This window comes from Acomys russatus, chromosome 5, assembly GCF_903995435.1.
Source record: "Acomys russatus chromosome 5, mAcoRus1.1, whole genome shotgun sequence".
NCBI lineage: Eukaryota > Metazoa > Chordata > Mammalia > Rodentia > Muridae > Acomys > Acomys russatus.
In genome coordinates this window covers 24,234,664-24,262,001 of record NC_067141.1, presented here as the reverse complement: position 1 = coordinate 24,262,001, position 27,338 = coordinate 24,234,664, and the positions used below count along the sequence as shown (strand labels likewise).

General features: G+C 48.8%; 1 protein-coding gene across 5 annotated transcripts in view; it reads right to left on the bottom strand.

Moving 5' to 3' along the window:
* The window catches only part of Shank2 (SH3 and multiple ankyrin repeat domains 2), a 433,328-nt gene extending 409,770 nt beyond the window's left edge, over positions 1–23,558 (bottom strand). For all 5 annotated transcript variants that reach the window (XM_051145729.1, XM_051145730.1, XM_051145731.1 and 2 more), the window contains exon 1: positions 23,463–23,558. The gene's annotated coding sequence lies outside the window, so the exon portion shown is untranslated. The remainder of the gene's footprint in view (positions 1–23,462) is intronic.
* Between the last annotated feature and the right edge of the window lie 3,780 nt (positions 23,559–27,338).

Sequence of the window (27,338 nt, the reverse complement as noted above, 5' to 3'; positions counted from 1 at the left end):
TAACGCAAGGTCAGCTCACTGTCAGTCCCTCGCACTGGTGGCTGTGGGGATGCCAGTGCGTGGGAATCCAAACCAATTACCCACAGCGCTACTTCCTGTCTCTCTATGAATGGAGGAGACACAGTCCCCACACTTCAGCGATGTACTACCTGTGTACACAGGTGGAGAAGGGAGCACCGGGCTCCAGCAGGTGCACCTTCTGCCCATCATGTGTGCCAGGGCCATCCTGTGCAAAGCCGGGGTTCTTTCTGCCCTCACAACATATTGCCACACAGCAGTGTCACTTACAGGGACACCGTGGGTATCATCACAACCACCCAGCCAGTCTTCCTGAGTCAGGGTGCTCCAGGGGAGCCCTCTTAGACCACCGCTCTCCATTCTCCACTGTCAATGCACCCATGTTTCAGCTACAACCCATGTCCCGAGGTCAGGGGTGGAATTTTCCTCTCACAGCGTAATGTTTCTGTTCAGGAAGGTTTGGATATCAAAGTGCTTTGAATTTATGGGCTTAGGGGGTGCTCAGCTTTTGTGAGATAATTACACACTGTGTCATGATTTCCACCCAGGCCTCTGGTTCTCAGAAAGCTATTCATGCTCTCATCCTGACGGAGCAGCTTTTTGAAACACGTGGGTGCCAGGCCAGAAAGTCTTACTTAACTGCCTCACCACGGCTATTTGCACTTTGAATGCTCTCAGGTGGCCTAACAAGCAGGCAGGTTGACAGCCACGGGTTGAAGCCATGGGTCCTCATTAACCCTGAGCTGACCTTGTACTCCAAAACGGCTGGAGCCTCACAGGCTAAATGAACACAGACCAGCTTCTCTGAGTGAGAGAGGCATGGCCACGTTGTTTGGGACATCAGAAAGAGGACAGAGTTCTCCATCCCACAAGACACAGAGGATATGGGGGCTGCCCACTGGCATGGGGTTTGCTGCTTGGGGGCTGCTGTCATCAGTAAGTGAAAGGATCAACACGGGTTTGGAGAGATGTCTCGGTGGCGGTTAAGAGCCCTCGCTCAGGTTCCGTTTCCAGAATTCACATAACCATCTAACTCCAGTTCCAGGGGGTCTAGCGCCCTCTTCTGGCTTCCGTGGGCATAAGGCACTGCTATGGTGCACAGACATAAATGCAGGCGAACTCCCTTATACATTAAATAAATGAGAAAAATCATCGACTAACTTCTGGGAGTAAATATAAAATGCCAAGGTGGCCCACCTGGTGCCTCCAGCTTCTGCTCTTAGTGTCTCCAGTTCAGCCTTAGGCTCTGCTGTATTTGAGAACAGGAAGGGTAGACATCCACCCTAGCCAGACTTTATAGAGGCTTGTGCTGGAGCATAAGGGAACAGTATACAGCACAGAACACCCAGCAGGTGTTCTGGTGATTCGTGGGGGCAATGCTCGGATGCACAAAGTGGAAGGGTAGTGCAGGCACTCGCTCAGTGTTTTGTCTTAGTGTCTGGACTGGTGTACACAATCTCTCTTGGCAGATATGCAATCCGTTCCCAGATGCTTGTAGGACATGGGATTGTTGGCCCCGAATCAGTGTCAATGAGCCCTGGTGGAAAGGTAGCACTAAGGGTGGTCAGGACGCTGCTGACAGCCTGCAGGGAAATAATGAAGATGCCTACACCCTGGTGCCATAGCAACCAGGGTAGGCTGAGGTCAGAACGGCCCTGCTGCAGGTCTGCCAACCTGCTCGGGCCGCACAGCTTGGTAGTTCACCACGAAGCCAGCCTGCTCAGCCACTACCACCAAGGGTCCCCGTCACAGCAGCACAACTTGCTGGGCTAGACACCAGGGGCCTCTCTGAGGATGAGCAGGTAAGCAAGTTATCTCTGAAACAATCTGTGTTCATGTGAAAGAAGAAAATAATGTCATGCCTTGGGAGGTCAGGCCCTTCATGTTCCGTCTCACAGAGCTTTTCTGTACTGGCGGGTGTTAGTTTGGCCCCCGTGGTTCAAGCTCCCGAAGCTGCCCCACTTTCAATCCCAACGGAGACCGAGAAAGAAGACGGCCCTGGCATAGATAGATGCGGCTGGTGAGCAATGGCTACAGCTGGGTTCCTGAGTGTCCAGGAACAGGTCCAAGGCAGAAGCTAATGCTGAGGAGTGAGAAGGGCCTATGCTCCTTTGGCTGCCCATGAAGGGAACACCCATCCTTGGCCCCAGCATACAGCACGGCTCCCTATCAACCTTGGGAAACAGCTCCCATTGGAGCTTGCACAGCCCAGGCTAGCTCTGTCCCAGACTGGACTGGAGAGCAGATGAGATGTTCCAGTCCCCTGGGGGGTTGGGGGTGGGCAGGGCACAGAAAGCCCTCCTCAAGTGCATTCCACTCCCAGCCGCCTGAAACTACACCCAATAGCTTGAAGCAAACACCTGTGGCCAGCTACACACACACACACACACACTCTCTCTCTCTCTCTCTCTCACACACACACACACACACACACACACACACACACACACACACACACACACACACACAAATCTCCCCTATCAGGCCCCACCTAGCCTCTGACCAGCTCTGTCAAAAGCTTTCTTAGTGACCGTTTCATTTCAGCTCCCCAATGAACCCACATGCCCATGAGTACTGGTTTTTTTGGTGGGTCTGATTTTCTGCTGTCTGTCCATCATCTGGGATACAGTGGGCACTCAATGGACAAACGCCAGACAGGAGCAAGGAAGGCCATGGATGCAGCGAATGAGAGATGGCCAGAGCATGGGCCCTGATGCTGCCCCAGTGGAGTATCAGTTCCAGCTACTAGAAGCAAGTGGGAACAGAACCCAGTGGCCCAGACCTGCGGGGATGGTTTAGGTCAAATTTGGGCAGAAATGTGACAAGTATCAATGTTGGAAATGGACTGATTTAAATTCCCGTTTCTCGGGTCACATGTAGATCTCCTCATAGACTGCAGGGCTGGACACAAACCATAACTATGAGATTGAGCTTAACCCCAGATCTTCTTGCCATAATAAAGGAATGTATTGGGGACATTCGTGACAGGCTCAAGCCATAGCCCGACTCCAAGAACAGAGCTGACAGCCCAAAGCAGGGAGAATACTGAGGTAAGGCTCCCCAATCTAAGCTACTACCAGCAACCTCTTCATCCACATGATGACTTTGAGGAAACATGCCTAAACAGGTAAGTACCTAAGAAGTGGCCCACCAGACAGGTGTGAAGAGGCCCGAGGCCAGGCCTGGCAGTGGGATGATGGGAGGAAGGATCAGCTGAGCCCCAAGACCAGGTTCTCTGCAGGAGGGTCCAAGGATCCCGAGGCTAGAGACCTGACTTGGAGGGTCGTGACCCTAAGAAGGAATGTGGTGAGCGGCAGCTCGCTCCATGGGAACAGCAGACACCTGGCCACCTGACAGGGGCCTGGGCAAACATTAGTGATTAACTCCTAGGCAGGGCAGAAGGCAGCTGGGCACACTTTCTTTCAGGTTAACAGGAACAGAAGTTCATCTGTGAACACCCTGCTGCCTACATCGGCTGCACTTACACTAAATGTCATTTATCCCACTCTCAAAAAGAATAGGGTGCCTTGTATTTTTTGTCTGGCTTCATTCTGGGGAGCAGGGGCTGTCTTTGGTCCCTGGATCACCTCAGGGACAGATTGAAGAAGAGGTTGGTCAGAAACAGAGAGCAGGGAGCATGAGGCAGAGATGAAGGGTGGCTTTGTGCCACCCCGAGCAGTCACTTTTGGTACAGCCATTCTCTCGGCAGTAAATGCAGAGCTGTAAGCTCCCAGGCCCGTAAGGGTCAACCCTCAAAGTGGGCTTCGTGCATCAGTCCTGCTGAACAGCTATTAATAAGGCAAAAAGAAAGATCACCACCGAGAAGCAATTTCCACAGAGAAAATGCATTTTGCTACTAGAGTGTTCTGAGGACATCTAAAACCTAAAAGTGGCTTATTTAATCACCTAAAGCCCCTGACTAGCAGGTGCATACAGTTTCATATTCATTAGATACAGGGGGCTAACAAGTTGACCTGCAATGAAAGATACAGACAAAACCACGCAGGCAGTGTCTGAAATGCCTTTGGGGATCAATTCCTAAACCTCAGGGGTTCACAGAGCGGTTCCCAGTTTAGAATGCACAGAAGTCTACTTCCAGAAAGATCCTCAAAACAACAGGGTAAAGAGATTTCATTTTGTAGTTCCTTTTGTGCACTAAATGTATGAAATGTGTTGGCCCTTAAAGCAGGGAGACCTTTCGTTCCCTAGCTGTCCCCAGGGCATTGTTTAGGTATTTAAACCCAGGTCAAGGTCTCAGCACAGGATGGAGGACAGCCTCCTGGGAAACCCGGGAAACAGAAGGTCACTAGGTCCCTGGGAAGTAAACTGAGTAAAGAAGTCAAGGGTCAGCCACATGGGGGGCCAGATCACATCAGGCACCAGCACCTTGGGGAGTCTTGTTGAAAAGCTCCACCCCTCCACCCCACTGCCCCTCTAATTCTCCAGGGAGGCAGCTTGCCCCACCTGTCCAGACAGAACACCATGGGTGCAGCTGAATGAAACCCGGTACTATGGCTGTGTGATGACCCACTTGATGGGACATAGAATCACCATGGAGACAAACTTCTGGGCAAGTCTAAGAGGGACTTTCTAGGTTAGGTTTTATTGAGATAGGGAGATACCCCCTAACTGTGGCCAGCACCATCCTGTGGGCTTAGGTTCTAGGCTGCAGAAGCCATGTGGCCCGCTGCCTCCCACTCCTGCAGACACGAGTGCCCTGCTAGGATATACAGTACCCTCGCAAACCTAAGCAAACCCTTCCTTCATTAAAATGCTTCTTGTCAGCCATTTGGTCCCAACAAAGGTAAAAATAACCAACACAGGATGTGTCCCCCACTGTGTGTACAAGTTTCTAGTGAGGCATTTGCCCTGCTGCCTGAAGCCCCCCGCTGCACAGCTGAGCACATTATCCAACTAGCTCGCTCATCCAGGACCTGAAGGCTGATCCTCACAGACAATAATCCTCCAGGCAACAGCTGAACATTCTGAAGACCAACTCTAAAAACTTAGGAGGTCCACACGCTGGCGCCCAGAAGTTGTGGTGTGAGCTGGCTGAACTGTGTGCCTCCCCAGATTCATACGTGGGAGTCCTAGCCCCTGGGCCTGGTCACAAAGACTTTGATAGAACTCTTTCAAGCAGTGGTTGAGGGACTCTGGACAGAGGCAAAGGGGCTCAGTGGCAGAACGCCTACCCGGGCTCAATTCCCAGCATCACAAAACCAAGTAAATAAAATATGGTACAGTCAGTCCTGACACAGTAACAGTGAATTCCTTTTCTCGATGCTGTGACAAGATACCCGAAGAAAGCAACTCAGAAAAGGGTTTATTTTGGCTCACGGTTTAGGGAAACAGTCCATCACTATGGAGAAGGCACAGCTGCAGGAGTGTGAGGCAGCCGGTCACATTGACCTCACACTCCCAAAGCAAAGAGATGAACGGACACTCAGGTCACTTTTTCCTTTTTGTGCCTTGTTAGAACCCCAGGCCAAGGTATGGTACCACTCACACTCAGGGTCTTACCACCTCCATGAACCGAATCCAGAGGCTCCTTTTTACTTTGGTTTGTGCAAATGCACACATAGGGACAGACTTGGAGTTTCTGCCTTAGAAAGTGTTTAAGAAAATTTCTGGTGAGCCAAGTCAGATAGAGAATCTGTCCTCGAATGTCCAAGATACCCGCTCACCGAGCATCTCACCAGTGTTCTGGCCGTCACAGTGCTGGGTGCTATGCGTGTCTATACGGTGATCCCAAAGCCCATCAGGTTGACAGTCAAGATGAGCCATCACAGGGTCTTTAACAGGTTTTGGAGTTTAGACACAGTCACACACCAGGCAGAGGGATGGCCGTGGGAGGGGCAGCTGGAAAAGGAGAGAGGCTCAGGAGGAGCCAGCCCAGTAACACTCTATCTCCCACCTCCATCCTCCAGGACAAGAGACAATAGATTGCCTATGCCACCTGTCCAAGGTGCTCTAGAATGGCACCCAACACCGTGACAGCCAGAACACTGATGAGATGCTCGGTGAGCGGGTACCTTGGACATTCAAGGACAGACTCCCCATCTGACTTGGTTCACTAGAAATTTCCCTAAATGCTTTCTAAGGCAGAAACTCCAAGTCTGTCCCTATGTGTGCATTTGCACAAACCAAAGTTCTCCCTCCCTCCCTCCCTCCCTCCCTCCCGCCTCTCTCCCTCCCTCTCTCTTCTCTTCTCTTCTCTTCTCTTCTCTTCTCTCTCTCTCTCTCTCTCTCTCTCTCTCTCTCTCTCTCTCTCTCTCTCTCTCTCTCCTCACGTTACGTGGTTTGGGAAGCACATCTGGATTGAGTAAGAATGCCTCAGTCCCTCTATAGCCAAATCCACCTTAGTGCTTTGCAGGGAAGCCTCACAGACTGAGAACAGTTAAGACAGCCTCTTCCAAGGTTTTCTGGACTGGCATGGCTTCTCCCTGGAGCCCACAGACAACCTGCCCAACAGGAAGGGAAGCTGCCTAGCTGCAACCAGCATCTCTGAAGGCCTGAACTGTTCTCACATGACAGTGTTGGCTGGAAATCTGAAATGGCTATTTATCTAGAAGAAAAGGGTGGTGAGGACATGATAGACACTCAATAACTCATGTGTGTGTGTATGTGTGTGTATGTACATGTTCTAGCATGTGTGTATGAATGTATATGCATGTGGGGGGTGCTATGGAGGCCAGAGGTCAATGTTGGGTGTCTTCCTCAGTAGCCCTCTGCCTTATTTTTTGAGGCAGAGTTTCTCACTGACCCTGAAGTTCACTGGTGGCTAGACTGAATAGTGAGCAAGCACCAGGGATCCAGGGATCCATCCTGCTATCTCAGTCCCTCTAGCACTGGGACTCCAGATGTGTGCCACTATGCTTTGCTTTCAGGTCCTCAGCTTAGATAGCAGACACTTCATCCACAGAGCCATGTCTCCAGCCCTGCAGCATCTTCATCATGCCAGACTAAGTCAGAAAACAGGAGATGCCAGGTTAAACTATTTGCGCTAACCAGCATTGCCTAAGGGACCCACTATGCTGGCCTGGTTCGTTCTACTAAAGGTCTGGAGAGATTCTAGGTCAGTTGAAGAGAAGGCTGGTATGAGGGCGCTGTTGTTGTCCTGGAAGCAAGTGCCATTTCCTGGTTGATATTTGTAATGATACAATCCATGCGGTTACTCCCATCCTTCCTTGGCCAGCACCCAGGCAGCCTCAGACAGTTGCTTCTCCTCAGGCCCCAGCCATCTTTTTCCCTGGCTCCTACTGCAAGAAGACCTTGTGATACCTGGGTCAGTTCAGGTTTGCACGTTAGCTTCTTTATAGGAGAATTCAAGACCAAAGCCACAGTGCACCCTGTTCTTGCCTTCTGCAGCCACACTTGGACCATCACATAACATCTCTGCAGAGCTGGCCATCATGGCTGCGAAGGACACACAAGGGAAAGGAAGTAAATGACGCTAGGAGACATAGGCCATGATCCTCCTCCTGCAATATACTGCCCAGCCTGCAGCTTTCAGCCCGTGTCCAGCAAGTCCCAGTGACTGGCAGGCATAAGAAGTCCAGGCAATGGACAGTCTTCTATAGACACCAAGGAACAAGAGACACTTCCATCATGATGGGAAGCAATAAGTTCCCTAGCTTGAACAGAATCTCTGAGACACAGCATCGCCAACTAATGTGAGCAGGCAGAAAAGTGAACACCCTGCCCAAGGACTCAAACTAATGGAGGTAACTGTTATTTCTAGATAATTACCTACGCTGCATCGAAAGCTAAACTGAACTAGCAGAGAAAGTCACCACATCAGACAGGTAAGAGACTCGCATACAAAAAGTAACTGAATCCCTCACATTGCCAATGAGTGACAGAAAAACATCCACCCAGGAGTCACTAATGCTGTCATTAATGTTTGGGGCATGAACTGCACACACAGACACACTTGCACCAACCATCACTCTAACAACAATCAGCATCCCAGCTGCACATCTGCAGCATCTGGGCTGATCAAAGTATGCTGACATTATCCAGGGATCTTGGCCATGACAGAGGAAAAGGCACCCTTGCTGGGCTCTACCCTAGGCCCAGATGCTAGACCAGTAAGTACAGTGCGACTCATCAGCCAAGACTCCAACCAGAAGAGCCACCCATGGGACCTCTACTACAATCCTCTCCGCACAATAGTCACTGTCAGGGCCTGAAGCCACAGCACCTTCTAAACCACAGTGCCTAGAGCCAAGCAAAGTCTCTGAGTTCTGGCCCCAGGTGCACCATACAACAGACTTACAGAGCTATGAGCTGGGGGTATGGTTCAATCAATAAAGTGCTTGGCACTTAAGCATAAGGAACTAAGACTTTAAAAAAAAAAATCATTGCATCCACATCCACATAAAGTTGGCATGATGTACCTGTAACCCTAGCTCTGAGGAAGTAGATATGAGAGGATCCCTGGGCTTGGCTGGTCAGTTGATCTAGACTAGTGGTTCTCAACCTTCCTAATGCTGCAACCCTTTAATACAGTTCCTCGTGTTGAGGTGACCCCCCCACAACCATTAAGTTATTTTCATTGATACTTGTAACTGTTATTTTGCTACAGTTATGAATCATAATATAAGTATCTGTGTTCTGATTGTCTTAGGCCACCCCTGTGAAAGGCTCTTGCACAACTCCCCAAAGGGGTCGTGACCCACAGGTTGAGAATCACTGATCTAGATAAAGTGATAAGCTGTGGAACACACACACACACACACACACACACACACCAGACTCAAAACACAGGAGAGAGAAACGTCACTAGCATTTTAAGGCTGAAATATGAGTGTTACCAAAACACTTAAAATATTGAGCCAAGCTTTTGGGCTCACACAGCTCTGTACAGCGTTCTTAATGCCTCCAAAGGCAGGGCCAGCCCTGGCATGGAGTGAGATGACCCTCTGAGGGACACCAACTCTGGCAAAAACAGAAGAATGGCTCCAGTCCCAAGAGCCCTGAGTGCCAAGCACAGGCCTATCTGGGGACAGGGCTCTTGTGCCTTAGGTGGGGCTGTGGATGCCCAACCTGCCATCATCTATGCTTGATGACAGTATTTAGGCCAGGCTGGGTTTGACTGCTTCCTGTTGTTCAGAAGGTGTGGGAGCCAGGATGCTTTGCAATCTGAACACCAATGTTTTAGTTATCTTCAGAGAACATGTCTGCAAAGTTTAAAACCCTCAAGCCCCAGCCAGCCATATCCTGGGTTCTTGAAATTAAGTCCTAAGATGTGACACAGCCCAGTGGCCTCCACACTCAGCAGCCTTCATCTTTAGCATTCACAGGCTGAAGAGAGGTCAAAACCAAGCCTGAGCCTCCTCTTACTTCTCCCTCTGAAGCCTGATCAGACCAGTCAGATGCCACTGCAGAGACCTGTCTTCTCAAATGCATCTGCACTCTGATTGAGGGTTTTCAGCCCTACTTGAGAGCTTGCCCATCCTGCCTTGGAATGTGGGTCTCACTAACTACCCAAAGCCCTGCAGGAGAGAGAAAAGCTTGGCTAAGCAAGAGCTGGGGACACCTCATCCACTGTCATCATTTTCTCATGAGTAGAGTCATGCAATATCCTTCATAAACCAATCCAACTGCTGCTTGAGATCAGCCTAACCCATGTTCATGGAGCATCTATGAGCTCACAGCCCAGACTTGGGGTCGCTGTGGTGGAACACCCTGACAAATGCAACCTAAGGGGAAAAGGTCTTATTTTGGCTCACAGTTCAAGGGGAATACAGTCCACCATGGTGGGGAAGACATGGCAGCCAGAGCATGAGTCAGGAAGCAGAGATAGATAAATGTTGGCACTCAGATCGATTTCTCCTTTTTATCCAGTCTGAATAGTGGCCCATGGGGTGGTGCCACCCACATCCAGGATGCGTCCTCACTAAGTTAAACTATGTTAGATAATCCCTCACAGTCACACCTAGAACTCTGTCTTCCTGGTGATTCTAGACCCTGTCAAGTTGACAGTCAACACTAACCAACATAGAAGCCCCTGGCCCTCTATCCTCTGCTCGACTCAGGTGGATGACAGCTCTCCTGCCTCCTCCACTTCAGTGTAGGGGTGAACATATACCTGCAGGTGATTTTCATGAGATCTGCTCTTCTCTTGGAAAAGGTCCCTGCTGAGGAACAGGTGACAATAAGACATTCTAGGGACTCAACATCTTCATGAAGGACATGGCCATTTGACTCTCATGTCATCTTCTCCCTATGTCCTTAAGCATCAGATGAAAATCTGTCTAGGCATCCTGTGGATAAGTGCTGTAAAGACTCTGGAAATGCACCTGAAAATAGCTGTGAGGGAGGGATGAGCAGGAGAAAGTCTTAAGGAAGGCACAAGCCAATATCAGTCACCTCCACATCCCAGATATTATACCTACAGAGTCAACCAAACTTATGTCAAAATGCAAGATGGAGGCTGGTGGTAAAATGCTTGGCATGAAAGGATAAGGAACTAAGTTCAAACCCCCAGAACTCACATAATGCCAGGACTAGCAACACATATCTATAATCCCAGTGCTCTTAAGTGAGATAGAGAAACCCTTGGAAGCTGGTGGGCCAGCTATCCTGGAGTATAAACTTGAAACAACAAAGAGACCCTGACTTAACCAGGGTGCAAGATGGTGTGCTGCTCCACTTTTATCAACTTGACACACTCTAGACTCACCAGGGAAGAGGCAATTTCACCTAAGAAAAATGCCTCCATCAGATTGACCCGTAGGCAAATCTATGGGGCATTTTCTTGATTGATGATTGAGAGAGGAGGGCCCAGCCTACGGTGCGCAATGCCACCTCTGGGCAGGTGGTCCTTTGGGGTATAAGAAAGCTGGCGAAGCCATTACAGTGCTCCTCCATGGCGTCTGCTTCAGCTCCAGCTTCCACATTCTTGTTTGCATTCCTGCCCTGACTTCCCTCAATGATGAACTATGGTCTGCATGTGAAAGCCAGATAAGACATCTAGATTGTAACAAGACAGTGTAGAGAGATGTGACCACAAGCCAGGAAGCACCTGCTACTTCTGAAGCTAGAAGAATCAGGAAGACTGTCCGTCCCCTGGGGCCATTGGGGTGGGGGCTGGAGGAGGCAGGAGAGACCATCTCCAGAGTCTTTGAAGAGCTCGGGTCTGTGCCTCACTCCTTGATTTCTTCAAAGTTCTCACCTATAGAACTACAAGGGCAGTGGTGTCTGTAGCTTTAGACCACTGATCTGGTTTGGTGACCACAGGAGACTAAAGTTCAAGCACCTCAGATCACAGCTCACATAGCTATCTCGTTTTTCCTCCATGATGTGTACATGCTCACCTCACCCATCATCTCCTCAGAGTGAGGAGCAGTGATAGCCCCACAGCTATATCACCATGGATACGTAGATAAAGCAGGGAAGCCAATCAACCTGCAGCTGGAAAGGGCTGAGAGGAGCAGACTCTCGGACCACAAACATCAGCATCAGCACCAGAGGAACCCTGGAGCCCTGAGGAAACAGTGAATGCCCCGTGTTTGAAACTTCCCACATCACCTCCTAGGATGAGGAACAAGAACTGGGACATCCCTGGCCCTTCCTGGGCAGCTGCTCTAGCTCTGAGGGTTTTGCAAGGCCAATGAGGAGCAGCTGAGGTGAGCACATGACGATGGTGCTGGCCCACAGAGGCAGAATGAAATGATATAATGGGGGGGGGGGCTTAAGGTCTTAGAAAACAGAAGTGGGGTTCTGTGAATAACAATGAGCCTCCCTTCACAATAAGAGTTCCTGGGAGTCAGAATCAAAATGGGGCAGTTCATCTGTCATCCTTGCAGTCAGCATAGAGAGAGGGCAGAAACAACTGGCACACCGCTCTTAGCACGAAACAGTTTTGCTTTGATTTTTGGGTTTTTGAGACAGGGTTTCTCTGTGTAGCCTTGGCTGTCCTGGACTCACTTTGTAGACCAGGCTGGCCTCGAACTCACAGTGATCGGCCTACCTCTGCCTCCCGAGTGCTGGGATTAAAGGCATGCGCCACCACACCTGGCTATGAAACAGTTTTTATATTCTTAATCACAATTCCCTGTTGCTCCAATCCCTCACTGGCTGAGCTTTTCAGGGAGGCGCAGCCTTCCCAGTGTCTAGTGTTGTACCCCTCCCCAGTTGCCCACCCCGTTAGCACAGGACATGAAGCATCATAGACTATGTCTTAGGGTTCGAGACTCCCTCCTTTCTGACCCACGGACTCAGTCACATTGCAGACTCCCTGTGACTTTTCAACCCTAAGGTGAACTGAGAGCCTAGAAAAGCAGGTGACAGCTGCCAGCTCGGGAGGACGCGGGTGTGGTGCCTCCTGCTTCTCTCTGACTCTAGTGAGCTCTAAGTGTGTCTCACGCAGAAAATGCGATGAAATGATACATTTCTTTCTGGGCAGTGAGGAAGATGAGAGGGGACAGGCAAAAGAGAAAAGGGGGACAAGCAAAGAAGCCTGGAGGTTTGGGAGGACAAGAGTTGCGGGGAGGGAATCCCCACCTCCACCAGATAGAGTCAGTGTACTGGGTTTAGCCTCCCACCAGATACCACCAATAAGCTGACACAGACTGAAAAACACCAATTTTCAAATACAGGAAACAAGGTAAGTTCTGGATTATTCAAGTTTTTTCCCTAAACAGTCTAGGCCACTATGTGAAAAACACCTACAGAGGGGAGGTGGTAGGCTGGGAGCATAGGGAGGCCCAGGTGACCCTGGGAGAGGGTGCCATTGCCTTCTCTTTCTGCACAGGCTTCTGCACCTACCAGCTCCAGTAGAGAGATCCAGTCCCAAGGCCACACAAGAAGCCTGGCCAAACGCAGAGGGACAGAAACCAAACAGAAGATGGGACAAGGGAGCAGCAGAGAGCAGCCGTGGAGGGGAATAGGGCATGAAGGGGTTGGCTGAGAACAATCAGAACACATTACATGCACACATGAAATTGTCAAAGACATTTAATAAACAATAAAACATCACAATCACACAGAGGGGTCACCTCGAGGATGATCCACATTCACACAGAAGGGTCACTTTGATGACATCCCATGTTCACACAAACCCTAGCTTGCCACGGGGAATCTACCAGGACATGAATGTACCCCCAGAGCTGACCACCGGAGCCCACTGTGGCCTGACTGCCACATGGAGCTAGCAAAGTAACCACTGATGGTCTGAGGATGGATGCCATCTTTAGCTGCGTGCACATACAGAACACAGTGGCCAGTAGCTTTGGCTTTTCTTGCTCCACATGTGAAGTGACCATGCTGCTCGACTTCACCAACACCATAGTATTTATAAGAACAAGCCACAGGCACACAGACTGCGCCTTTCTTTATTTAAGAGATGCTACCTGCTGGTATTCTGCACCAATAGGGACAGGGTAGGAGCGATGAGAACGCAGGACACGGTTCCCACAGAAAGCTGTGGAGGAGGTGGTGTGCTCTGGACAATTAAAATAGCTTTTCTTTTCATGAGGGTGGAAACACATGGAAAGCAACCAAACAGAAAAAGCTTAAAGTTTCCCCATGCTAGCACCAACAGTGCTGTGGACAAGAGGTCCACAGTTGAAGACCAAGTCTCTCTCACACACACACACACACACACACACACAAACACAAACACACATACACACACACACACACAAATGGCACAGAAAACAAAACAGTTCAATTACTTATTAAAATAGATACAAACTTCTATAAAACACCTACAGATGGCATGTTTGTGAAAAAAAAAAAACTGTCAATCCACAATAAATAAACCACACTGCACTTGCCCACATGCCAACATAGATCAAATTAATTTCAGTCCAGGAATATAAACTTTTAGAAAGTGCTAGAACTACAGTCCAGAAAGGTCAGTATATTTCAGCCACTACTGTTAACTCTTTTAAATTTATGTTTTATTTCATCTGTATGTGTGTGTACCTGCTTGCATGTCTCTATACCATGTGTGTGCAGTGCCTACAGAGGCCAAAAGAGGGCATCAACTCTCCTGGAACTAGAGTCATTAGACAGTTGTAAGCAGTCATATGAACCCAACCTGGGTCCTCTGCAAGAGCAGCCAGTGCTCTGATGCATCTCTCTAGGAGCAGATGGCCTGGGACAATCTTGACTCTTTGGGGAACAAGCTGGGAGTCCCTGATGACCCACCCACAGCCCTAGTCTGCAGCCTACATCACTTATAGCCATTGTCCCTTATCCTGAAGGCTGGAGAGCTAAGACAGACGTGTTGCAGGCTTTCGTCCTTTCCCTGCAGATGGTGTCTTCTCCCAGTGTCCTCGTGCAGCCATCCTCTGTGCACTGTATCCTGATCCAAGTCACTCACCATGGTCAATGGGGATGAGGTGACTGGCTAGAGGCCTCCACACTCTGCATACACTTGTGGTCAGCAGAGCCATTCCAGGATATAGGCTGGACCTGAGCTGGATACTGGTGCTTCTCCAACCCACACAGAGGAGACTCCAGACCCAACCCCAGTGCAGTGAGGAAACTAAGGCTCTGAAAGAATCTCCATCTCCCAGATTCAAACAGCAGTGGCAGCAGATGGGGCCTTCTTGTATTCCTCTGCTTCCTGCTTGGCATCTCTGGCCACATTTCTCAAGTGTGCAGCAACACAGACACACAGGAAGACACAGAGACACCCCTGACATTCCAGAGGCAGGAGTCTAGAATGCAGGCATGACCAAGGTGAGTCCCTCCAGAGAGGCACTAGACCGGGCCTTACCCCATGTGTCCTGGGACTTTTCCTGGGGAGACATAAAGAAACATCTATTCACCCTAGATAGAAACGTCACCAACAGGCCAAAGAAAGCATGCTGTCTGATGCAGTTAGGTGGGCAGTAAGCTTACTGGGGCCACTTTCAGGTGCATGAGTAACTTAGAAGCAGCTGTGACTCTGAAGAATCCCAGCCATTGCAAGAACCCACAAAAAGTCTTACCAGCAAAGAGCCCCCTAGGTGATACTACTAAGTAGCCCAGGCAAAGGTTGATAGAACTTTGCGGGAGGGGAGGCTCATCTTCACATCAAGATCCTGCCCTGATCCACTGGGGACTGTTAACAGGATGATCTCAAAGAGTCTCCTGAGAGTCACAACTGCTCCCATGGTCATGTCCCTCATAGAAGAAGCAGACACTTAGCAAAAACAGCAGGTCAACGATATCTCCATGGTAACTTGCCTACATCCTCCTCCATGGGTGCCTGTGTCCCAGTCACCTATAATCTAGTCTTTATCTATTAGGACCCAGCCTACTGACCTCATCATACTGTGCCATCTTCTTTAAAGAGTCAATGTGTAAACAAGGCCAATGTATGCACTATGAGGGACACTGGACATAGTTCAAGCCTTCACAGGCCATCAGCCTCTACAGCTGGGCCAAGAGCGAGATCATGTCTGCCACACTGAGAAACTGGATACAGGGAGGCCCAAATCCTTACCAATGTTCAGGTTATCCCCAAGCAACTCCAGGACAGTGTGAAAGGACAGAGTCTCAGGTAACTGAGGAGCAAGCTTTGGGCTTGTGGTGGCCACCAAGGCCACATCTGAGGATGGTTCTCTGCAGGTGGCTGTCAGGTACTACATACTGGGCACTGACTTCCTACCAAGCCATGCTGCCATGGAGAATATGCCAGCCCCTGAGACAGATGGACCCCAGGAGAAGCAATCCCTCACCGGGCCAGCCTGCGCCAACTAAGTCTACCTTCTACCAAGCCTTCAAGAACAGGGGCTTAAGTTTAAATCTCCATTGGGGGGGCTGTGCATTCTATGGGTGGCCTACATATAATGGAGCTGGGACCCCCTGCCCAGCACCTCTTCTGTCCTGGGTTTCTACTGCTGTGATAAAGACCATTACCAAAAGCAACTTAGGGAGGAAAGAGTTTATTTCATCTTACAGCTTGCAGCCCATCATGGAGAGAATCGGGGAAGGGTAAGGCAGGAACCCGGAGGCAGGGACCCAGAGGCAGGAACTCAGAGGCAGGAACTGAAGCAGAAACTATGGAAGAATGCTGCTTACTGGTTTGTTCTCCATTGCTCCCTCAGTTTGCTTTCCTGAACAACTGAGGGCCACCTGCCCAGACCTTGTACTGCCCACAGTGGGCTTGGGCCCTCCCACATCAACCATTAATTAAGGAAATCTCTCACAGGCTTATCTACAAGCAAATATGATGGAGGTATTTTCGCAGTTAAGGTTCCTCCTCCCAGGTGACTCGAGTTTATGTCAAGGTGACAAAATACTAGCCAGGAAGTTGACCCCTTGTCTACTTGACACACAAATACATAATTATTAAGCCATAACCTTTCCTTTTTGTTTATCCCCAAGATCTTGTGTTAATATCACAATACAAAACTTAGTACAACTTTTAAATTCCCACAGGATATTACTATTTTAACACTTGGGGCTAGAGAGATGGCTGAGTAATTAAGAGCAGTGGCTGCTCTTTCAAATGACCTGGGTTTGATTCCCAGAACCCAGCTCACACCTCTCTGTAACTCCACTTCCAGGAAAATTGATACTTTATTCTGGTCTCTACAAGTATTGCATGCACGTGGATCACAGACATATAAATAGGCAAACATCATATACATTTTTTTTTTATTTCAACACTTTTTAAAAGTCCAGTCTCTTTAAAATAGTCTCTTTAGTCCAAAGTCTCCCAACTGTGAGCTCTTATAAAATTCAAAATCAAGCTAAGTACTTTCTTGTTCCAAGAGGGAAGAACCAGGAAACAGTCTCAATCTGAACAAAGTAAAAACAAACACAGCAGTGTACACTAAATCCTGTAGCTCAGTGTCCTGCATCCGGCCTTCACTTGACATCTTCCGGGACCCAGCAGGCCTAGGCAGCTCCACTTCTCCATCTCTCCCACCCACAGCACACATAACTCATCTCACAGGCTCAAGCAGACTACACTCCACAGCAGCTGCTGACCTTGGTGCTGGGATCTCTATGGTCCTGGCATCTCCAGTGGCTGGGGTCACCAAGTGCCATTCCTTCATCAATGACCTTTTGGCCTCTCTTCAGGGTCTCCAACCTGCCACACAGTCCAGGCTTCAGCCTGTTTCCATGACTCCTTCAATCTGGGGGTCTCCACTGCACCTCCCAACCGTGGTTTCAGGAGCATCATCTACTTCAGGATCTGGAGCAGGGCTGGCCACCATTGTGGGGGGGGGAACCCTCCTATTTTTCCAGCTGGAAACTGTGGTCACATGGTATGAGACGTCTCAGGTTTCCAAGAAGAGTTGCTGCGCCCTGAAAGAGCCACAGGAATAGCCCTCCCCTCCTCAGGATGCAATCAGGAGCTATCCACCCGATATAGTCAGTCTGCCAGCCAAGGGAGGTTTGTTACTGTATGGGCCACACCTATGACAGTGGTAGTTTCTCCTCCTCACTCCAAACCCATGAACAAAAAGGTCTTTGTCTACCTGCAATCCACCATGTCATTGCCACCTCACTGGCAATCACCAAGATGTAGCATCAACCTACACATACCCAGGCAATGGATTATTATCCAGCCATGAAAAAGAACAAGGCACCGAGACAGGCTACAGTGTGGACGAGCCTTAAGGACACGATGTCAAGTGAAATCACACAGAGCAAAAGGCCATATTTTACCTAACCATTGCTATACAGTGTCCAGAAGCAGCTGGCAGTTACTCAGAGCCAGGGGGAGGTAAGAGTGACTGCTGTTGAACTGGGAGTTTCTTTGTTGGGGAGGTAAGAATGTTCTAGAATAGACAGTGAGCTGGGCGTAGTGGCGCATGCCTTTAATCCCAGCACTCAGGAGACAGAGGCAAGTGGATCGCTGTGAGTTCGAGACCAGCCTGGTCTACAAAGTGAGTCCAGGACAACCAAGGCTACACAGAGAAATCCTGTCTCAAAAAACAAACAAACAAAAACAAAACAAAACAAAAAACAAACAAAAAAGAATGGACAGTGCTATGATTGTACAGCATAGCTAAGAACCACTGACTTTGACACTTTACAGCCAGTGGTAAATGTGTTAGACAGCACTCTAGAGGAAAAGTACCAATAGGACATGCACATTTTAAAAGAGGATACGTTGTATTGGTTTGCACGATATGGTCTGGGTAGTTCAACTATGGCTGGCTCACCCAGCGTGATGTAGAACTTGGCAGCTGCTCAGTCAGGCTGGATGTTAAAGGCCTGGAGGATTCCTAGAGGGCTGCTGGGACTCTGTCTACATTACAGCAGAAGTCTGACGAGGCTGGTCCTAGTACTGGTGAAGGAACGCTGCGGCGACTGGCAGGTGAACATGCCGTTGAGAGTGATGGTAAGCAGCAAAGTTTCCTTCATCCCATCCTCTTATCTGGACTGCCGCTGAAGGGGACAGCGAGTGTTAAGTTTTATGTGAAATTTTATATCCATTTGTAAATTGCTAAGAAAATAGCCCTAAAAGATAAAGCTGTACCCTTACCCATTAGGAATAGGGGCATGTCTAAAGTGAAGCCCCATTTTCCTAACCACAGGACTCCCATTTAGCCTTCTGTTGTCTTCCGGAATCCCAATGTTAGCGATTGCATTCACAGCAGTATGGATGCCTGTGTCTTTGGCTGTGTCTTTGCTTGTCCTAGACAGTGTGGCTGGCCATCATGCATAGCTCACATGAACAGAATCCTACCTGGTGAGGTGTGCTGTCCATATGGGCATCTCGCCTTCTACAATGACCCAACCTGCTCCAGTGGCATCTTCTGGTCCAATGGCACGGCAGCTATTCACAACTCTCCTGTACCCCATAACAGACTGTCTGTAAAAGTTCTGAAATCCAGGCCACCTTTGCTATTGGATCCCCTCCATCTGTGATATGCCTCTGCTAGGGCAGGGCCCCTGAGGAGCTGGCTCTAAACCCCACTTTACCTGCACAGGCTCCCATAGTCAAGGGCTCAATGCATACCGCAGGCTATACATCACCTGCATTGGTCCCGCCCTGCACACCTTCCATCACTGTTGCCCACTTTCACATGAATTTGAGCCTGATCCCTGCTGTGACATTCCAGGTTTAAGGAGACACGCTTTCTCAAAGCTGCCATTTACAAAGCCCAAGCTGCTGACAGCGTCTCTGGCTGTATTTATTCCATGAGGGGGAAAAAAATGAAGCCACTATTGTACAGGTAGAAGGCTAGGGGCCAGAGAGATCTAGAGACTCCCTGAAAGCCACGCACAAAGTGACAGCCAAAAGTGGCCCACAGTTCCTAGGGTAGGTAACGTCCTGGTGTCTTCTTGCCCACCTTCCTGTCTCACCTTTGGCCCCTGCAACAATCTCTGGGAGTCTCTCATATGGAGGGTCTGACATGCCTCGTGTCATGCACTTCAGGCCATAGTACACAGCAAATACTCTGGGCATTGTGAGGGCACGTGCGCGCACACATGTACAGTGCTCCAGTGTGTGCTCCGGAAGTCACAGCTGGACATCAAATATCTTCCTATAGCTCCAACTTCTTACCTCAAGCCAGGTCCTTTCACCCACTCGGAGGCCACCCCTGACTGCAGCTGGGCTGGCTGACCAGCCACCTCTAAGATCTCCCTGTCTCCATCCCCAGTGCTGGGGTTACAGGCACATGCAACTTTGTGGGGTTTTGTTTATGGGTCCTCATCCTGAAGAGTGAGCTCTCTTACCCACTGAGCCATCTTCCCAGCCCCACCCTAAACATTCCCGTGGGAGATGAGGTGGCAGCCTCCACTTGGAGACAAGCCATATATCTATTCTCCTATCCAGAGGACAAGGAGTGCTCAGTGTCCCTTTAGTGGCACCCAGCAGGAAGCCCTGGGAACTTATTTCCCAACTCATGCACGTTGTTCACAAAAGCTAATCCTCCCACAGCCTCAGTACTCCCAAAGATCACAGGACAACATTGCCTGTCAACCTTACTGCCCTCCTTGGAAACCACCATCAGGCGTTCCCACAGTAACCAGTGTGCTGCCAAGGGAACCTGAGCCCTTAGCACCAGATGCTCACACCTGTCTTCTTGCTGAGTGAAAGCCAAACGCTTGAAAAGTAGCCTGCTTCCCTACCATAGTCCTGTGTGGCTCTCCTACAACCACTCCACAAAGTACCAAAGCCTGGCCTTAAACAGCAAGGATTTGCTCTTAGAAGCCAGTGTCAGAGCTCTGGTGCCTCATCTGGATCCATGTGAGCAATACTATACTCCCCTAGTCCCCTCAAACTCTAGAGTAGAGTCCCCTACATCCCTCGGTTCCTGTGGCCTCAGGCATCCCTAAGTGTCTTGGCTGTATCTTTATCATCATCATCATCATCATGTACGATGTATGTATGGACACATGTGCCATGACAAACATGTAGAGGTCATAAACCTGCTTGATAGGGGCCTTTCCAGATGTATGTGGGTTCTAAGGACCAAACTCAGGTCACTGGGCTTACAAAACAAGCTTCCATGGCTGCATCTCTCCAGGCTCTGCCTTGGCTTCATGAGGCCTCTCACATTCAAGGCTATTCCCTACTTTCTCTTCTATCAGATTCAGTGTATTCCAGCTTTATACTGAGCTCTTTGATCCCCTTGGACTTGAGTTTTGTGCAGGGTGATCGATATGGATCTATTTGTACTCTTCCACATGCAGAAATGGAGAGAACTAGAAAATATCATCTTTTTTATTTAATTAATTTATTCAGATTACATCTCAATTGTTATCCCCTCACTTGTATCCTCCCATTCCTCCCGCCCTCCCTCTTTCACCCTATTCCCTTCCCCTAGGTCTGCGACAGAAGGGGACATCCTCCCCTACCATATGTTCACAGCCTATTAAGTCTCTTCTTGGTAGTCTGCTTCCCCTTCCTCTGGGTGCCACCAGGCCTCCCCACCAAGGGGAAGTGGTCAAATACGGGGCACCAGAGTTCATGTCCGAGTCAGTACCCGCTCTCCACACAACTGTGGAGAATGTCCTGTCCGCTGACTAGATATGAGTAGGGGTTCAATGTTTACTGCATGTATTGTCCTTGGTTGGTACAGTAATTTGAGCAGACCCCCTAGAAAATATCATCTTGTGTGAGATAACCCAGACCCAGAAAGACATGCAGGGTATAGATTCACTTGTAAGTGGATATTAGCCAGAAAGTACAGGATAGCCATGTTACAATCCACAGACCCAGAGAAGCTAAGTAATAAGGAGAGCCCAAGGGAGGATGCTTGAATCTCACAGATGGGGAGATAAAACAGACAACTGAAGCAGATGTCGAGAGGAAACTGGGTGGGAGAGGGGATGAGAAGGGGAACAGGGGTGAGATCAGGTATGGGAAGGGCAGCGGGGCGCAAGAGGACTGGGAGAGAGAATAGAAATCAGTTAGGGGGCATATCTGGGACAGGGGTTGGGGTTGGGATCTCAGGAGTCTATGGGGGTGACCCTAGCTGAGACTCTTAGCAGCAGGGGAATATGGAGCCTGAAGTCACCACCTCCTGTAGCCAGGTGGGACTTCCAGTGAGGGAGGGGAATACCAACCCACCCACAAAACCTTCTACCTAAAATCTCTCTAGCCTGCAAGAAGTGTATGGATAAAAATTGAGCAGAGATCGAAGGAATGGCCAACCAATGAGTGGCCCAACTTGAAACCCACCCCTGGGGAGAGAACCAATCCTTGACACTATTAGTGATACTCAGCTATGCTTGCAGACAGGAGCCTCACTTAACTGTCTTTTGAGAAGCTTTGTCCAGCAACGGATGGAAACAGATGCAGAGACCCACAGCCAAACAATAGGCAGAGCTCGGGGAGTCTTGTATAAGAGTTGGGAGGAAGGATTGAGGGAGCTGGAGGGATCAAGCGCCTACGCGCACGCGCGCGCGCACATACACACACACACATACACACACACATACACACACACCCCTACAGAGTAAAGTAAACTAACCTGGGCCCATTAAAGAGCATGCATGGGTTGGACCTAGACCCCCTACACATACATAGCAGATGAGCAGCTTGGTCATTATAATGTGGGTCCCCTCACAATTGGAGTAGGGGCTATCTCTGACTCTGTTGCCTATCACTGGATCCCTTTCCCCTAGCTGGGCTGCCTTGTCTATCCTCAGTGAGAGAGGATGCACTTAGTCTTGCTATGACTTGATATGCCAGGGTGACTTGCTGCCCATGGGGGTTTTCCTTTTCTCTGAGGAGAAGGGAAGTGGGAATGGGAGGAGGGGGGTAGAAGGGTGGAACTTGGAGGAGAGGAAGGAGATTAAATAAATTAATTAATGAAGAAAATAAAGAGGCGGGGTTGATCTCCCACAGCACAGATACCACAGAACTGTTGATGATGGTCACATGCAATCCTTCTGAACCATGGTGGGACAGCTCTGCATATCAACTAGGATGACAATCATCACACAGCTCCTTGGAGATTAAACAGGGTCCCACAGGCCCCACTGTGAAGCATCTGCCACAAGAAAGGAAAATAGCCATACAATACAACATGCCTCCCCAGATGCAATATAGCCCCCTTTAAGAAGTGAAGTCCAGGCACACACTACAACACCAAGCAGACATCACGCCCTAGTCTGAGTTGATGCCACTTGCGTCAATCCCCAGTCAATTCATATACACAGAAAGCCAGGGGTCAGGGGAATGAGTGTTCGATGGGGGCGGAGCTTCCTTCTGGGAAGCCACTAGTAATGACCACATGACAGAGTAAAAGCCACGAAACCATCCAGTGAAAACTGGCACAGTGGGAAGCTTGTGTTGTGTGTATTTTACCACAATCAACAGACTAAAATTTCATTTCTAGAAAAGGCGGTGGGCAGGCACAGGTCCTGGAGACACAGTCGGCCCCTGAATGGAAACAGACACTGGGTCTCCTACCTCTTCTCCAAGAGTCAGAGGCACTGCCAGCTCCACCTTTCCACATCTACTTTAGGACCCTTTTCTCCCTCCTGAAAAGACCATCCCAAGCATGGAGGACCCTCTGGGCTGATGGTTGATGAAGCACTGGCAAGTTTTGAGACACCCACAGGTAGACAACATGACTCGAGATTACCCAGAAAGCTTCAGGAAAATGAAATATACATGATCATCTCTTATGGAGACATTTGAAAGCCATATAGTTGGGGCTGGGGAGCTGGCTCAGAAGATAAAGGGCCTGCTGTCCAAACTTGAGGACCCAAGTTCAGATCCCCAGCACCCATGTGTAAAGCTGTGCACAGCTGCACACATCTGCAACACCAGTGATGAAGGGCAGAGAAAGGCAGCCCGTACTCCAGGCTTAGTGAGAGGGCCTGTCTCAAAATGTATGCTGGAAAATAACGGAGGAAGGTGCCCAACACCAAACATATGTGCATGTACAGATGTGTGTGCGCGCACACACACACACACCAACCACAGAAACTAGCAATGTTTTGCTCAGGTTTACAGTTTTATCTTGGGCAACATTGGCACTTTCCCGGTTATAGGACAAGAGGACCAGGTTCTCACTCACCAGAGGTGTCAGCACAGGAAAGCTCCCTACAGCAGCCACAGCCTGCACGCTGGATGGCCAAGACAGGAAGAAGAGTGGAGAAGCTTCTAGACCTGTGAAGACAGAAGCCAGGGCACTGTCAGGTGTGACTGCAAAGGGCACAGGGTCCAACTTCCCACAGACTGAGCTTGAAAACCAACAGTTAGACTTTTTTTCTTTTGACAAATGGAGTAAGTTCTGCTGGTTCCCTTCCCCAGTGCAGCTGGGCCCGGATGCCAGATGCAAGCAAAAGAGGATACTGGGAGCAGGCCACAGGTGGGCTAATGGGGACACCTGTGAGTGCCCTGGGCACTTTTGCCTCATCATCCCCCACACAGGTTGTTGTGTCGCTATTTCCTTAGGGAGGGAAGAAGGACCCAAGGTCGCCATGACTAAGAAAATTAAAACTGAGGAAGTTAAAAGACTCATGGGGGTGGGAGGGGGAGAGTTGGAGAGATGGCTCAGTGGTTAGGAGCACTGGCTGCTCTTCCAGAGGACCTGGGTTCAATTCCCAGAACCAACATGGCAGAATACAGCTGTCTGTAACTCCAGTTTCAGGGATCTACCACCCTCACATAGGTGTACATACAGGCAAAACACCAATGCACATATAATAAACAAATAAACAAACAATAAGTAAATCTTAAAAAAAAAAAAAAAAAGACTCCCAAAGGCCCTGACCAAGTCTGTATGAACAGTGACAGATGCTGGGGAGAGGGGACTCTTCAGTGGAGCTGCCTGCAAGCTGTGCAGGGAGCCCCTGGGATGCAGTTTTCAGGAGTCATCAGTATGCTGGATGTGGGGCTTCCTGGTGATGCAGCTGCCTTTTAAGTTGTCCATGTTCCACCCTATAACTCTCACCCACGGCTCCTGTGAGGAACCCTCATGCATCTTCTGAGAGTAACCCCCTCACACATGCACCTGTTAGTAAACCAGATAAGCTCACAGTCCAGTAAGTTAGACTCTGATGGAGTGATTTCTTGTGTTCTGTGCTTTGGTCATCAACACTCTGTCTCAGAGTCACAAAGGCATGCCGAACAAGCCAGAAGCCCCAATGGGACAGGGGAAATCCCACAACCAATGGCCTCTCTCTTCAGTCAAAGGACATTTTTGCATCTCTGGCCAGACACTCAGAACCAAGGTCCCTACCTGTCCCATCAGCAAGTCCAAGTGAGATCTTGGATTTATACCGTGTGTGTGTGTGTGTGTGTGTGTGTGTGTGTGTGTGTGTGTGTGTACCCGCGTGCCAGGCAGGGAGGTGGGTAGTGAGATGCAACCACGGGCATTAAGGATCCTCTTCTCCCCTCTAGTATTGGGTTGGCCATCTCAGGCAGCCTGGGCCTCCAGTTACCAGGCAGCCACAGTACAGCCCTTCCCTGGGCTCTGGGCTGCTTCTTCCAAATGACCCAGGTCAACTCCCAGCACCCACTTTAAAAGAGAGGAGGAAGATAGGTGGAGGCAGTGCTGCCACCACTGTCCAGGGACAACAAGGCTACTCCACCAACAATATCAGTAGAAGCGGTAAAAAAGGGCCAGAACCCCCGCACCTTCCAGGAGAGACGGGTTGGGATCCATAGAGGCCATAGATGCTAACTCTGCCTGAGGACCTGAGGCAGGGCTAATGCCCACCTTGCCTGTGGAGGCAGCATTATAAAACAAAAGCTAGCTGAGGGTAGCAGTGCACATGTAAAAAATCCCAGCACTGCGGAGTTGAAGGCAGGAAGATCGGCCAGCCTTGACCATATAGTGTGCTCTAGGCTAGCCTGGGCTACACTGGATCTTGTTTCAAAAGTGAAAAGGAAGGAGGAGGGCAGAAGAAGAGAAGGAGGGAGGAGAAGAAGGAAAAGATAAGCCCACAAAACTTCAAATCGAGTTGCATCATTGCTAAATGTGTAAAAACTAATGTCATGGGGAAAATCTAGAAAACCAATTGAGAAGAACAATGTCTTAAACATAAGGCACGGGCCATGAAAGAATTGCTGAACTTCTCATCAAGACCCATGGCATCAAACGAAGGCGGCACGGGGACTGCCAAATGCTCTGTGTAGGAGAACAAGACAGAGTGCTCATATGGAGCCATTGGATCTGTTGTCAAGATGGCCAAAGTAGATAGAGCCAGTGAGACGGCTGGGCGGTATAAGTCCGATGACTCAGTCACTCTCCGGAGCCCACCTGCTTAATCAGCTTTGACTTTCAACTTGACACAGCCTAGAGTCACCTGCTAAACTAGTGTCCGCTGAAGGGCTGCCCAGGTCAAAGATTGGTCTGTGGCCATGTCTATGGGGAACCGTCTTGACTGTGTGTATACAGTGCCAACAGCAACAGACGAAAGCAAATTGGTAAGGCAACAGATGAACTGAAAAATACTACTTAATTCAGATAAGCCAAAATGAGACTCCATGTAAAAACTCACGTAACTCACAAAAAGGAAGGAAAAGAAAACAAACAAACAAACAAAAAACCCAAAGAGGGGGCTGGAGAGATGGCTCAGTGGTTAAGAGCACCACCTACTCTTCCAGAGGTCCTGAGTTCAATTCCCAGCAACCACATGGTGGCTTACAACCACCTATAATGAGATCTGCTGCCCTCTTCTGTAAAGCACTCATATGCAATAAATAAAGTAAATAAATCTTAAAAAAAAAAAAAAAAGAAACCCAAAGAACCAACACAAGCCCTTGCACACAGTAATTCTACTCAATGTAAATGAAAATGGTCAAAATTATGCCAACTAACAGCTAGAGCAGATTTTTAAACAACATAATTATATAAGAACAAAAATTTACTTCCAATATAGTGCCACAGGCAGGTGGAAAATAGAATGACAACAGATACATTAGCAACATAAGTACAAGACAATCAAGATGGCTGTGACAATAATAGGTAGAGAATACTTCATGAAAAAATAATATTATATAATTATTAAAATGATAATTAACATAGGAGACTGCAATTCTGGTATATATGCACAAGCAAGAGCAGCAAAGAGCATGGAAAACTAACAGGCTGACAGGGGAGAGGCAATTCTTCTTCCCACCCAACAACAACACATCACATTCTTTTCAATTGCTCATGGGAATCCACAGTGATCAATGTATATATTACAAATTAATAGGAATCTCACATTCTACATTCCTATCTCAAGAAGCCTGAAAAGTAGAAATGAAAATTTTGAAAACATGTAGGCAACCCAGGTGGAAGCGAAGGCCATTATATGGGGGAGAAATAAGCCAGGCACAGAAAGACACAGTCCTGTTTGTGGAACTTTATTCTAGCACACACCAGAATGGGGGTATCAAGAGTCTAGGACATGGAGGGGAGAAAGCGGGCAATGAGAGGATGGATAATGGATATCAAAACACAGCATGGGAGAGAAGCAATCCTAGAGGTATAGGACACAATAAGACAATCACATCTTATAATTAATCACGTTTCAAAATAACTAGAGAAAGTGTTGAAGGCGCTCTATATATGGAAACAATCACATGAAAAGGTGGAAGTGTTAATCACCCTGACTTGAGCAATATACACTGTGTACAAATCAGTTATAATGCTATACCCAGAGATAGAATGTGGAGGCATCAGCACAGACCGTACAGATAACCCATCCCAGAAACAACGCAGGAGGCATCACCACAAACCACACAGGCAGAGGCTATGGCAGAACACTATAATCAGCTTCACACATGTATATTTCATCGAAAGAATGAAGTACGACAATTCATCAAGAATTGAATGTGTTCAATGTGAATGAATAATCTGGATAATCCCCTATACCTATTAAGAAATTTAACTCCTAGTTTAAAAACTCAGTTTTATAAGAAAAAGAGACCTCTAGAAACGTGATTTCACTGGGAAATT